This window comes from Magnolia sinica, chromosome 13 (genome assembly GCF_029962835.1).
Source record: "Magnolia sinica isolate HGM2019 chromosome 13, MsV1, whole genome shotgun sequence".
NCBI classification, from domain to species: Eukaryota; Viridiplantae; Streptophyta; class Magnoliopsida; order Magnoliales; family Magnoliaceae; genus Magnolia; species Magnolia sinica.
In genome coordinates this window covers 39,808,166-39,823,146 of record NC_080585.1, presented here as the reverse complement: position 1 = coordinate 39,823,146, position 14,981 = coordinate 39,808,166, and positions in this window count along the sequence as shown.

The window sequence follows — 14,981 nt, the reverse complement described above, 5'->3', positions numbered from 1 at the left end:
CACTCCTCCAAACAGCTCTAAGAACAATGACTTGTACAATTTGAAGTGTCTTGTGCGTCTCGAGATCGTATAGGCCGAAATAGCAATTAACTGTAGCTTCTCTCTAAGCTCTAAGTGTTATTAAAAGATGTCTTAAATCTGAAAAAAGTTCGACTAGCCCAAGAAAGTTCGGCTCGAACTCCAGCAACAAAGTATATTAGAATTTTCGTGATCCTCTACTCGTCAAAGATCTGCTTCTACTCGTCAAAGGTTATGCAGACAACACACGGACTGCATAAATTTGAGGCGGTTTCTGGACTATTCCATGTCAGTGCGAAAGTGGGATTTTCTAATCTATAAATAGGAGTTCCTAGAGTTATGTTGGTGCAAAAATCTGGTACATCCTCCTCCGTCCGTTCACCTGCATATGAAGGAGACAAAGGAGACCCTGGCTAGAGCCGGGAACCCTCTGATGCTAAAGTCAGGAATAGAATCGTATAAGACGATTTTTGGGAGAGTTTCTACATACCTTTCACCTTGGAGATCTCCTGTATTTATAGGAAGGGGAGGATCCCATCATGCCAGGATTCTTCTCCTGATATCTTGGAGATTTGGTGTCAATCCATTTTTTGACTTCAGTCGATCCCAAGATCTTCAGGATCGGGGATCCTTTTACTAGATTTTCGGGAAGGTGTTTCTTCATACACCGTTTCTAACTTGCTCGGATCGGGCTGGGCCGACTCTACCGATGAGTGAGTCTCAGTCGGGTACAAAGGGTAGAGCTGCTTACCTTCTGTCGGATGAAATGAGACTAATTCGTACTTAGTGTACTCTCTTAATCCGATAGCCGACTCTATAACTGACCTAAAGATGGGTCGGTTTTATGGTCGATCGGGTGGCTTCTGAGCTTTGGGCCTTAATCGGCCTTTTTGGATGTCGCTGCCTCATTTATCGAGTCAAATTTATGCATCTCGTATATTTTGCCTTATGGCTCTAGACTTAGTAAATCTCGGTCGGGATTCATTTCCTACAATCTGAGCTAAGTCTCTCCTTTACGCATTTGGTATACTTGCCTTGGTCAGGCTTGTTGCCTCGGGATCTCGGGCGGTGTCAATAGAGTTGGTCCATTCCATAGCCGAGTCCCTAAACTTGTCATATTTTCCCCTAACAATAAGGCCCTCTACTCTTTGCATTAACTATGTTGACGCTAAGGAGTAGAGAGTTGTTGAGTCGGCTTGAATTGGGTCGACTTTATGGTGGAACATTTAATGCTCGCAAGAGTCATGCATCACCCAGAACACGCGCCGGTTCGTTGATCCAAGCCACACGAGCGGGAAGCCGTCATAACACTTTTCCAGCTTATGAGAGCCAAACACGTGGCAAGGGCGACACTCCTGTCATCTAAAGCGCGCCATGTGTCGGGCGCCGAGTCGAAGCAGCCATCAACTCGACTCCTCCTTAAATGCCCTTGCCACGTGGCAGGGCTATAAAAGGGGGAGCGGGACGCTCTCCTCCCATTTTCGCACGCACGTTTTCCTACTCGATTTCCTTTTTCACTGTTTTCACTATTCTCCGCCATTCTCGCCTCCCGTTTCCAATTTCTGCTTCCACGTCCGCCTCTTTCTTGGTCATTCTCGTTGTCTCTGATGAGTTTTTAACTCTCTCCCTCCCTTTTTCTTTCAATTTCAACAACAATGTAAGGTTCCCAAAGCCCCCGGGAGGGAGCTTCCGGTGACGAGAGTGAAGTGAGGCGTCTCTAGAACGTATCAGAATCACCTTCGTTGCTGGCAGAGATGGTTGCAAACGCTAATGCAGCCTTCCTGCATTCCGAAAGGATGGCTGGAATTTCGGCAGAATGCCCTATCTTGGTAGGTCCCTCGCACGAAGGGGCGTCGTTGACAACTGCCCCTTGCAGGCCCAATCCTCCTGGGGAGGAAACGGAGGAAGAGGATGAGGCAGCCAAAGGGGTCAGTGAGTCGGTCTCTGCCCAGAGATTGGCAAAGGCTGCTGAGTCAGCGACTGAGGGTGGGGAGGCTAGAGATGAGCAAAAGGGTCTTGTTCCCTCAGTTTTAACCAAGGCGGATCTGGACAAGATCAGGGTCGAGTACCATGTCCCAGACTTGGTCATTATTCGTCTCCCTCTTCCGAGTGAGTTACCCGACCGCCCTCATGCTAGGATGGTCGCGATTTTCTAAGTCGCTTTGTAGTGTGGTTTACGTCTGCCCCTTCAGGGGGTAGCTTGGGATCTGCTTTCCCGACTCCGGATAGCGCCTAGGCAGATAGTTCCGAACAGGTGGAGGAACTTGTTTAGATGCTCAGCCCCACTGACTATCGATGAGTTTCTCTATCTGTTTCAGGTGCGGTCGAACCCGTAACAGTCCAGCTGGTACTTTTTGTGTACTTGGCGGAATAAGGGCGGACCTTTGATAACTGACCCTTATACCTTCAATAAGCATTGGAGAGATAGATGGTTCTGGGTGTGTGGCCGTTGGAAGACTATCGAGCCAGGGGCCATCGAATCTCGTATTCCTTAGGTGTTCTCCCAAGCGGGTGACTCAACGTATGCTCTTTTTTCTATCTTCTCATACTATTATGTCTTTGAGTCTGACTGAATGCGTTTTGCAGATATCCCCGAGCGAAGGCCAAAACTCGGAGTCGACACTTTAGCTCGGATTAAAGATCTGAAGGCGCTGAGTCCAAAGCAACGGTCTTGGAAGAGACTTCTCCAACTGGAGCATCTTTTTTATTCGAGCTTAGACTCGTCCTTGACATGTACTTTCTGGCTATCCTGCTGCATTCCCATTTGATTTTATTTAATTCGTCTTGCTTTTGATGCAGAGATGGCTGAGGCTCGGCCTTTCCTCCGTCTACCTTCCAAGATGAAGGCCCCTCTGAGGTCAGAGCTTCGGCCTCCTAAGAAGCCGAAGACGGTCTCGAAAGCTAAGGGGCAAGCCGCCCAGGCCATCCCGACCGTGATAGTCCCCGACTCAGAGGAAGGGACGGAAGTGGCGGACGCGGTGGCTCCCGAGTCCCAGGTAGCTCCTGAGACAACACCTGTTGCCGAGCAGGTTCCGGAGCAGAGGGAGGAACAGAGGAGAGGAGAGTCCTCAGGAGGTGAGGCGACTCAAAAAGAAATGTCAGTCTTCCAACAGGCCATGAAGGACATGGTCCCCTGGGCGATTTCCTATGGGAGCGAAAAGGACTTCGTTACTCTCTTCGAAGCTCCCTCAAGGCGGACTCTCTCTCATATGGCGAAGATGCTTCTCGAGGTAAGAATTGAACTTTGCGCTTGTTCTGTCGATTTCCTCAAACTTGATCTAACATTGCGTCTTCCTTTTGCAGTTCACCCCTTGTGCGCTCAGGGCTGGATCGGATCTAGCCGATGCTCAAAAACAAGCTGGGGAGGCGGAAGCACAACTCGCTGCTGCCGCGACTCGGCTCAATATAATGACTGGAAACTTAGGGCTTACCAGGAAGGCCTCCGAGGACGTCGAGGCCGAGAGTGCTCGTTTGGCCTCATAATTACAAGAGGCCCAGGAGAAGAGTCGGCGAAATCGCCAGGCCCTTCTTCCGAAGAGAAGTTGTCTCGGCTCAAGACGGAAGGCTGTCATCGAGCAAGCCAAATTTAGGCCGTAAAGGCCTTTCTTGAGTCCCAAGAGTATTTGGAGGAGTGGGATCGCTTGTATCAGGACGGTTACATCAAGTGCGTGGACCTGATGAAGCAGTCCTTCCCCGACCTTAATTTTTTGGGATTTGATGAAAGTGGCTCTGGGTCTAAATGTCCGGAGGCCGAGGCGGCTGATTTTGAGGTTGCTCCTGAGGCGGCGTTAGATGTTGCTCCGAGTGATGGCAGCAGCTAAACCCGAGCCAACTCCTGAGTTAACTCCTGGTGAACCCCGAAGATGATTTTGGATTGCAAAGTGTGCTAAGCACTTCAAGCACACCAAGCTTCAAGTACTTTAAGCATACTAAGCTTCAGGCCAGGTTTGAGAGCATTCACTGCCGAGAGGGGACATCGCGTGTCTCGGCTGACTCTTTTTCGCATTCGTCCTTGTCATTTTGTCAAGGTAATTCCAAAGTAGGAACTAATGTAATCCGATGTAAAACTTGCACTGATGAATGAATATATTTGATTTTCACGTTCACTTGAATCAGTTTACATGGTTTCCATTACTTACTCATCTGACAAATGAATGCAATTAATTGCCCAACGACCGACCTAGGGATAATAGATTTTTAGATGCTCGACATTCCAAGGATGGGGGAGTAATTGCCCAGTTAGATCTTCCAACCGATACGTCCTAGGTCGGATGGTGCTCGAGACAACATAGGGTCCTTCCCAATTAGGTCTCAGTGTGCCTGCGCCAACCTCCTTTGTGTTCAGGAACGTTTTTTGGAGGACCATATCCCCCGCTCGGAATCATCTAACCTTGACTCGGGCATTGTAGAACCGAACAAGTTGTCGTTGCCGAGCCATTATCCGTAGCCGAGCCCTTTCTCTTTGTTCTTCTAAGAGGTCGAGTCCAAGAGCTAGTAGTCCTTCGTTGTCTTGTTCGTTAAACGAGCTGACCCGAGCTGAAGGTAGTCCGATTTCGACCAGAGTGACGGCTTTCAATCCATACGCAAGGGAGAAATGAGACTGTCTCGTGACCGTACGAGCGGTAGTTCGGTATGCCTATAGTATTTTAGGAAGTTCATTAGCCCACGCTCCCTTAGCTCTGTCGAGTTTGGTTCAAAGATGCTGTTTGATAATTTTCTTGACCGCCTCGACCTGTCCATTCATCTGAGGATGATGGGAAGACGAGTAGACATTCCTTATTCCGATATTGTCGCACATCTCTCAATACTGCCTGTTGTCGAACTACTTCCCGTTGCCGGTAATAATGGTTTGAGGTATCCTAAATCAACAGATGATATTTTTTCGAACAAAATCTATGATCTTTTGTTCGGTTATCCTAGCCAATGGCTCGGCTTCGGCCCATTTTGTGAAGTAATCCATCACAACAATGACAAACTTGATCTGGCCTTTCCCCAAAGGGAGCAGCTCGATGATGTCGATGCCCCATTGCGCGGAGGGCTAAGGACCTGCCATAGGAGTCAGCTCCTCGGGCGGCTGTCTCGGGATGGTCGCAAATCGTTAGCACTTGTGGCAACTTTGGACGAGCTTACGCGCGTCGTGCTGAATGGTCGGCTAGTAATACCCTTGTCGTAAGACCTTACGTGCGAGCGATCGTCCTCCCGAGTGATTTCTGCAAATCTCTTCGTAGATCTCCCACAGTACATAATCAGCTTCATCATGATTTAGGCAGCGTAGCAAAGGACTGAAAAATTCTTTCTTATATAAACCCCGTTGAGTATGGTATAATGAGAGGCTCGGATCTTCAACCGTCAAGCCTTGGCACGATCATCAGGCAACTTTGCACTGTCGAGATATTGGACGATCGGATCGAGCCAAGTGGGTTCCAAGTCGATTGAATGTACTGTCACGCCCCCAACTTGGAAACCGGGCTCACAAAATTTTTGATCGCCGAATCTAGTGCTAACAGCCTCCATAGTACCCCATTCTTGGCTCCCGACATTCATACACCAGGTTCCAATCCTAGGATCCTACAAGGAGGATTTCAAACATGATTTGATTCGTAATGAGCATAACTATAAGCATAACCCACGAACAATAACCACAAGAACACCATCACAAAATCTACTATGATCAAAAACTTTGAGTACAATGCGTATGAAGGGAAATATAAGATAATGATAATAACAGAAACCCTAAAAGCTTGACTATACACTCTAACTACGGCGAGGCTATGGCTGCGTCCTGGCGACACCTGCACACATCAATCGTGCATAAGCTTATAAAAAGCTTAGAGGGTGGTGTAAGTGTGTGCAATATGAGCATGCTCAGAATGCAAGGTCAGAGTAATGCGGAATCATGCTGATGAGTACATGAATGCAAATCAACCGTACTAAGGCTATGCAGTGCAAGATATGAATGTTATCGGCCATATCAAGACCATGCGATGCGAGATGCAACTCAAGCATACTAATCCTCATCTAAATCTTCATACAGCTCAGCAAATATCAGTACAGTTCTCATTCTAGATAATCACCGGGGTCTAGTACACTCCACGCTAGCTTGTCACCCCTATTTGAACGCACAACTAGGAGAGTGGAAGAGACCTCACTATCTGCTTGCCAATATCGAGTCCGGTTCGTCAATAGCGGACGGATTCCTCAAGCTGGTCAAACTCAACCTAGAAATTGCCTCCTCACTCAAGCGGGTAAGGTCACACCCTTTTCCAACCGACCACAACACAGTGGGAGATGTGGCCTACTGGTATACGGCCCTCGCGCGCTCATGTATCCACTGTCTCAACGTTGGAGTCATCCTCTGGTACCATCGAGTTTAGAGATTTTCACCCAGGGACATTTATGGTGCCCTAATGCTAGAAATAATATTTTCGGTATCCAATCCAGTCATCCACGATGTGTCTGTGGCAGCTATGACCCTGATGTTGCTAGGGCATACAATAATCATAATCACACAAATGCAAGTACATGAATCACTTTACCAGACATGCAACAATCCTGCGCATACCACACGCTCATGAAGGACAACTCTGCCTATCAGGGAGCCCATAAATAATCTGCCCGAAGACATATGCTATGATCAGTCACTCCTCATATCAAGCTACATATGATGCGTATGAGCTTGAATCATGGATCTATACTAAACATGTTATATGGTGATGGACTCTGTTCATAATGAAGATGGACCTAGACGGCCTACACACTACAAGTATGGGCCTATCAATGGTCCCTAGGAAGAGTGACAATGCAGACATTTAACCAACATCATCCTTACAATGTGGGCATCAAACCATCATTGCTCCTAAGGCACGGCCTGCCATGAACATCATTACATAAACCATGGTGGAATCACACATTGCAATGGGCCTTATGTACAACCCGTTGGGTCTTGACCTAAGGGCTCCAAATACATCAAATGGGTCGCATCACATGGGCCTCATATATATCCAGGTGGGCCTCAACATCGGGCCTCATATATCACATCGGGCCTACTCGAATGGGCCGAATTAACTGGGCCAAGTCGAATGGGCCGAGTTGAATGGGCCAAACCCAACTCATCTATTTTTAGAAATCAATATATATATAATGAATCATATCAGAAGATCAACTGGACCGTACCATATCTAACCGTGGTGATAATAATTTTTTATGGTTAAATCCCAGTGGGCCCCATCATAGGGTTTATTTCCAATCCAGTCTATTTATAAAGTCACAAAGACCTAGATTTAGAGGAAAAACAAATATCGTAATGGTCCAAACTTGGTAGCCCAAGGGTTTAATGGTGGACATTCAAACCCACTGTTTTCTATAATGTGGTCCACTTGATCCTAGATCTATCTCATTTTTCTTTTAGTCTCCAGCCTTAATATTATCTATTAAAATGGTTGGACGGTTTGTATACAACACATGCATCATGGTGGGTCCCATGGGGATGGACGACATAGATAAATCCCAGACCTCATAGTGGTGGTCCACATTGATGAAAGGTGTGGATACACTACATACATTAGTGGGTCCCACGTGGGGCCCACCATAATGTTTATTTTCCACCCAATCTGTTGGTAAGGTCACACAGATCTAGATGAAGAGGAAAAACCAATTTCATAATGATCCAAAACGTCTGTGAAAACCCAAATGGGTTGCAATGGTAGACGTTAAATCCTCACTATTTCCTGGTGACATGGGCCACCTGAGTTTATATACGGCTGATTTTGGGGGTGGCCCACTGCCCTAAGGGGCCCACCCAAATGCACAGTGTTGATGACGACACACATCACGGTGGGGCCCACGGCTGGGACCCACCGTCCCTGCCCATCCGTCCAGCAGCGTAGGAGCGCAGCAAGACGCTGCTACACGTCCTCTAGACGTTGCAGCAGCAACGCCTGCTGTTGCTATTTTTTTTTTAAAAAATGTGATTTCGCTGTTTTTCTTAGGTGGGGCCTGCATCAAGTGGATCCACTCTGCCCATTGTATTCTATAGCTCATAACAGATCCAACAAGCCCAATATTGAGCATGTTTCAGTATATAGAAATATTAGAGTAGATTTTAACGGTATAACCATTGTTTTCTATAAAATGGCCCGCCAGATAATCGGATTGGCCTCATATTATGGCTCAACGCCTAAAATGAGTTGGGGAATGGGATGGAGGATTAGCCCCATACATCAAGGTAGGGCCTGCATGAGCGGCCCACCTAAACCTTATATATATATATATATATTATATATGCTTGTTAGGACATCCCACTATCAGTTCACGTTCACTGAACCCACGTCCAACGTCTAGGGACGCTGGGCGGACCGCTTGAATATAAAATCAAGGTGGGTCCCACATGGACGTGGCCGACTTGATTTGAATCAATCTAATATTTGTGTTTTCTCATCATCCAGCCCACTAGCTGGCCTGGATAAAATAGATGGACGGCGTCGATAAAATACATTCATCATGGTCGGTCCACGATCGGTGTGGATTTAGTGGACCATGCCCATTACAAGAGAGAGAGAGAGAGAGAGAGAGAGAGAGAGAGAAAGAGATTGGTGAGAAGGGGAGGGACCCCGCCACTATGGGCCCTCCCTAAATACAAAGCATACATCAAGATGGGTCCCACCATATGTGGGCCCTCAAATAACAAAATTGACGGTTAGATCACCCACCTATCGGCCTTCTTCTTGGTCCCTTAATCTCCTTAGATCCTATGGTCAACTTTTGAAGGTGGATGATGGAGTTTTGATGGTGGGGATGAGAGGTGAGAGGGTGGGCTACACTTGTTGATTTGGGAGAGCTTGGGAAGGCTTGGACGTGAGGTGTTTTGGATTGCTTGGGAGTGAAGAGAAGGAATGAGAGAGAGAGAGGGGGAAGTAATGGATTAAAGGGATGGATGGAGTGGTGGTTGTAAGGAAAGGAAATGGAGAGGTATGGGCGTGTTTGAAATTTTAAAAAGAGGGATGGGTAGGGAGAGAGAGAGAGTTGACTTGAGAAAAAGGAGGGATGGATTGCTTGTACTTGGGGTATAAAGTGTACTTGACTTGATTGATTGATTGAGTGAAGGGACATGTTATAGAGATTCCCTCAAAATTCGTAACGCGCAGCATTTCTTTGGAATGAACACAGGCCCACATCTTCTGGCACGGGTATCGGTTCGGTGCGTGAGTCGTGGTGACGGCGCGGTCGCTAGGGTATAAGTTTCGGGTTGAGCCGACTTTGGTATGCAGGACTCGGCTTAGGATCACGCGCAAACATCGGATACGGATCGAGGATTGCCAGAATTCGATCGAAAGGATCGTGGAAGCCAACAAAATGGTACGGACTAGGATATGGATCTTACATGTACGGTCGAGCTAAGCGGGTCGTCGATACTCGGCTTAGTGACGTACTCGATTAGAACGGACCTGGGTATATCGTCTTCGTTAACAGAGGCAAGTTTTGCCAATAGGTCGGCTTTAGCATTTTCTGTTCGAGGGATCCGAGTGACAGTACATTGTTGAAAACCATCGATCAACTCTTTGGGTTTCTGTATATATGCTTTTAGCTACTCTTTACGTGTTTGATACATGCTAGTAACCTGATTGACGACTAGTTGCGAGTCACTGAATATGTTGAGATGAGTAACGCCCAGACTGGCTGTTAGTCGAAGGCCGAGCAACAAGACTTTGTATTCTGCTGTATTGTTCGAGGCTTGAAATCCAAGTCTTAAGGCATATTGCATGTAGGTTTGATCGGGAGTTTCCAGGACGACTCCTGCCCCGCTTACCTTAGAGTTGAAGAAGCCATCGACATAAAGCATGCAGGGGGTTGGCTTGGGTGAGGACTCAGGAGTTACAGACATCGACTAGTTGGCTGGCTCATTTGCAAGCTCGGTAGGTGAGTCGGCTTATGGGGTAACTTCATCTATGAAGTCGGCCACAGCCTGTCCTTTAACTGCTACCATTGGCTTGTATTGAATGTCAAATTCACTGAGCTCAATCGCCCACTTCGTTAATCGACCGGAAGCTTCCGGTTTTTGAAGGATCTGATGCAGTAGGAGGTCGGTCACGATGATGATAGTGTGAGCTTGAAAGTATGGTCGAAGTCATCATGAGGATGCAACTAAGGCTAGGGCCACCTTCTCCAGAGGTGGATATCTGGTTTCTACTAGTAGTAATGCTTTACTGACGTAATATACCGACAATTTCTTTCCTTCATACTTGCGTATCAAAGCTGAGATTACAGCTGCATCGGAGACCGCCAAGTACAACAACAAGGCTTCCCCAACCTCGGGTTTTGATAAGAGAGGTGGAGATCCGAGATACAATTTCAACTGCTGGAATGCTGCTTCACACTCTTTCGTCCAATCTACCGTTTGTCGTCTCCTCAGTTGTTTGAAGAATAGGAGGCACTTATTGGTAGCTCAAGAAAGGAAGAGGTTGAGTGCGGCTACTCGTCCAGTTAGCCTTTGTACGTTTTTGATCGTTTTCTCGATCCTCGGAAGAGGAAAGCTATCCTTTGGGCAGACTTTGTTTAAGTCAATATAATCAATACAGACTCGCCACTTCCCGTTGACTTTTTTAACGAGTACGACATTTGCTACCCATTCTGGGTAGTATATCTCCTCGATGAATTTAGCCTTAAGGAGTTTGCTAACCACTTCTTCAATGATGGCGTACCTTTTGGGGCTGAGTGGTCGTCACTTCTGTCGGATCGGTCAGTAGGTCAAATCGATGTTGAGGCGATGGGTCATCACCGAGGGATCGATCCTAGGCATATCTTCATGGCTCCACACAAACACGTCGGCGTATCGTCGGAGTAAAGATACCAGCTTATCTTTCAAAGGTGATTGTAGAGACGAGCCAATCCGAACTGTTTTGGACTCGTCTGTCTCGACCAAAGGTACTGTGATGAGGTCTTCTACTGGTCGTCCTTGCTCGTGGGTCTCAGCCCGAGGGTCCAATGATTCAATCATGGTTACTTCGACTGGTGCTCTTACGGCTGTCGCGTAACAGTGCCTTGCATCCTGTTGGTCACCTTTAACAACTCCAACTCCCGACTCGGTTAAGAATTTCATGGAGAGATGGTACGTCGACACTACAGCTTGGAGAAGACATAGAGAGGGTTGACCGAGAATGGCGTTGTAGATTGAAGGTTGGTTGACTACCAAAAAGTCGACCATCACTGTCACCTGATGCGGAGAATTTTTAGCAATGAAATGACCCCTTTAAGGAGTGTTTGTCCACCAGAGAATCCGATCAATGGGGCGTGAACTAGCCGTAATGCCGATCGTTCGACGCCCATTTTATCGAATGCTTGAGTGAACAATACATCTGTGGACGACCCTGTATCAACGAGAATGCGGAACACCCTGCGGTTTACTATAATGAGGGTGATGACTAATGCGTCATCATGAGGATGATGAATGCCTCAAGCGTCTTCATCGGTAAATGATATGCAGTACTTCTCTTTTTTCTTCTTTTTCGAAGGCCGAGCTAAAAACAGAATCTTGGACTCTGGTCGACTGATGCTCCTAGCGTGATTTTTTTGAGTATTGTTTGAGTCGCCCCCTCCTCGGGGACTACCGACAATAGTTTGAATTTCTTCCGTGAGTCGGTTATCGCCCGAGTGTTCTTCCGTTGTCCCGGTTCTCTCGACATGCTCTCTGAGACGGCCTTCTCGGATGAGTCTCTCGATTTCTTCTTTCAATTAATAGCAGTCACTCGTATTGTGCCTATGATCGCGATGATAATGGCAATATTTGTTCTTATTTCGTCGGTTCGGATTGCTTCGGAGTCTATCTGGCCAAATGACAAACCTTTCGCCCTTCCTGTGGTTTATTTAGCGGGGTGTACATTGAGAATTTGTGGTCGGGCCTCTTACCTGACCTACGTTCATCGCGAGACCGGTCGTCTTTACACTTCTTTCCACTAGCCAAGTCAACTTCTTTCTTTGCTGACTCTTTGGCTGGGATTTTTATGTTTTGAGCGGCCTCACGCAGGATTCAGTTTCTTTACCGTCCACATACTTATCCGACCGAGACATGAATTCTTCCAAAGTGGTAGGCGAGTTCTTGTTCAAGGACGCAAGGAACGGCTTATCTTTAACGCCTTGCATGATCGAGTTGAGCATTGTCTTGTCCGAATGTTTCCAGACTTGAAGCAATTCGAAGTTGAAGCGCTTGATATAATCTTTTAGTAGCACTCTCTCCTTTTGGACTATGTTGTTCAGGTGCGCAGATGGCTTCAACTTTTTCTTCCCACCAATGAAATTGGTGAGGAAGGCATCGTTGAGTTCTGTAAATGAGCTAATGGACTTTGGTTTCAACTGTTTGAACAAAAGTCGAGCCACGTCGCTAAAGTGAGGGAGAAGGCTCGGCACATCATGGCGTCCGAGGCATCATGCAATTCTATATACGTCTGAAAGGATTCAATATACTCGGTTGGATCGGTTTTGCTGGTGAAGGGTGTAATCTAAGGTAGGCGGAACTGCTCCGATAGCCGAGCTTGCATAATTCCCTCTGTAAACGGGGATGCTTTCGCCTCGGGACTGGTTCGACCCAGATTTCGGTTTTGCCTCATATCGGTGATCTCTTCCTGCACTTCCCTCCGAAAATCCTGAAGGTCAGCTTTCCAAGGTACGTTGCTATCAGTCGTACCCTCAACCAGGGGCCTGCTGCGCCTTCTCCGATTTATTTGGTGTCGAAGATCAGTGGCAGGCAACGGGGCGGTCATAGAATGAGAGGCTGCAAGCTTGGTCGGACCTTGGTGCTGACTTTGCTGAGGGACAGATCACGGAGCAACAGGCTGAGGATCGGCAAATTGTTGTGGGGTGTTTGCTCGACCGCCATTATGCTGAGGCGGAACTTGTCATCGATGGATCTGTTCCAGCATTTGCTTCATGTAGTTCATATCGGTCCTAAGTTCCTGGACCTCCTTGTTTAACAAACTATTTTTCCGGTTCCATTGAGTATACCTGGTTGAAATGGAGGTTGCTAACCGGGCCACGGAACCTTATCGATTGTCGGGGGGTTCTGGGCCCTTGGGCTCCATTCGTGCCTGGCGGGCCTTTTGTTGCCAGTGGTCCAGTAACAGTGACTTCATTAGGCTCGTTATGAGTGGTTCTTCTAGTTTTCGCCATTGGAGACCTATTTGAAGCTTTTCGACAGAGCTTGGAAAGCGACTTTTCATATCGTTTCCCACAGACGGCGCCAAACTGTTGGTGCAAAAATATGGTACATCCTCCTCCATCCGTTCGTCTGCATAAGAAGGAGACAAAGGAGACCCTGGCTAGAGCCGAGGACCCTCTGATGCTAAAGTCAGGAACAGAATCGTATAGGAGGGTTTTTGGGAGAGTTTTTGCGTACCTTTCACCTTGGAGATCTCCTGTATTTATAAGAAGGGGAGGATCCCATCGTGCCAGGATTCTTCTCCTGATATCTTAGAGATTTGGTGCCAATCCATTTTTGGACTTCAGCCGATCCCGAGATCTTCGGGATTGGGGATCCTTTTACTAGATTTTCGGGAAGGTGTTTCTTCATACATCGTTTCTACCTTGCTCGGATCTGGCCGAGCCGACTCTACCGATGGGTGAGTCTCAGCCAGCTACAAAAGGTAGAGCTGCTTGCCTTTTGTTAGATGAGATGAGACTGATTCGTACTTAGTGTACTCTCTTAATCTGATAGCTGACTCTGTAACTGACCTAAAGATAGGTCAGTTTTATGGTCGATCGGGTGGCTTCTGAGCTTTGGGCCTTAATCAGCCTTTTTGGATGTCATTGCCTCGTTTATCGAGTCAACTTTATGCATCTCGTATATTTTGCCTTATGGCTCTGGACTTAGTAAATCTCAGTTGGGATTCGTTTCCTACAAGCCGAGCTAAGTCTCTCCTTTAGGCATTTGGTATACTTGCCTCGGTCGAGCTTGTTGCCTCGGGGTCCCAAGCGGTGTCAATAGAGTTGGTCCATTCCATAGCCGAGTCCCTAGACTTGTCCTATTTTTCCCCAACAGGTCATTTTAAAATATCTTAAGGCTTTCTAAAGTATTCTAAAAGGTTTTTAGAATGGGTTCTAAGGTTATAAAGGGTGCAGCAAGGGTGAGATTCAAGCTTGTTTGAATCGATTAATTCTTTTCTCTTTGTAATTTATGCTTTCATAGTGGATTTCTATCACTTTGTACCGTGGGTTTTTCCCGAAAGGATTTTCCACGTTAAACCTTTGTGCTCTCTTGTGTTTGCTTGGTACTCCTGGATTATTATCCTAGATCCATCTCTGTGTGATTTCATAGCACAATCCTTAACAAGTGGTATCAAAGCAATCGTTGGGGCACAGATTTGAATCTGCATGATCAACATCAATGGGAAGCACTAGGTATGATATTGAGAAGTACTTAGGGAAAAATAACTTTGAGTTATGGAAGACCAAGTGATCAGTTCCTTAACCAAGCAAGGTGAGGATGGTGCTCTTGAGGAGCGAAAACTCTACTATGGCTGATGATGATTGGAATACTTTTGATAAGAAGGTTTTATCCTTCATTTATTTATGTTTCACGGATGAGGTTCTCTATAATATTTTGAGGGAGAAAACTGCAGGTAATTTATGCGCGAAGTTAGAGGATATATATGCAAAAAAATTCTCTGAAAATTGCCTACACTTGAAACTACAGTGGTATAACTTCAAGATGGCAAAGGGTGGAGATCTGGAGGCTTACATTAGCAACTTTAATAAATTGGTTTACAAATTGCTAGATATGGAGGAAGTGATCAAAGATAAGGAACAAGCATGTATGTTGTTAAATTCTCTTCCGACATCATATGAATCATTCAAGGACGCGATGTGCACCGCAAATAAAACCCCGAGTGTCGATACCGTTATCTCAACCCTTCAAGGGAAGGTCAAGAGAAATCTAAACGGCGACATGGGAACATCTTCTAATGCACTAATTACAA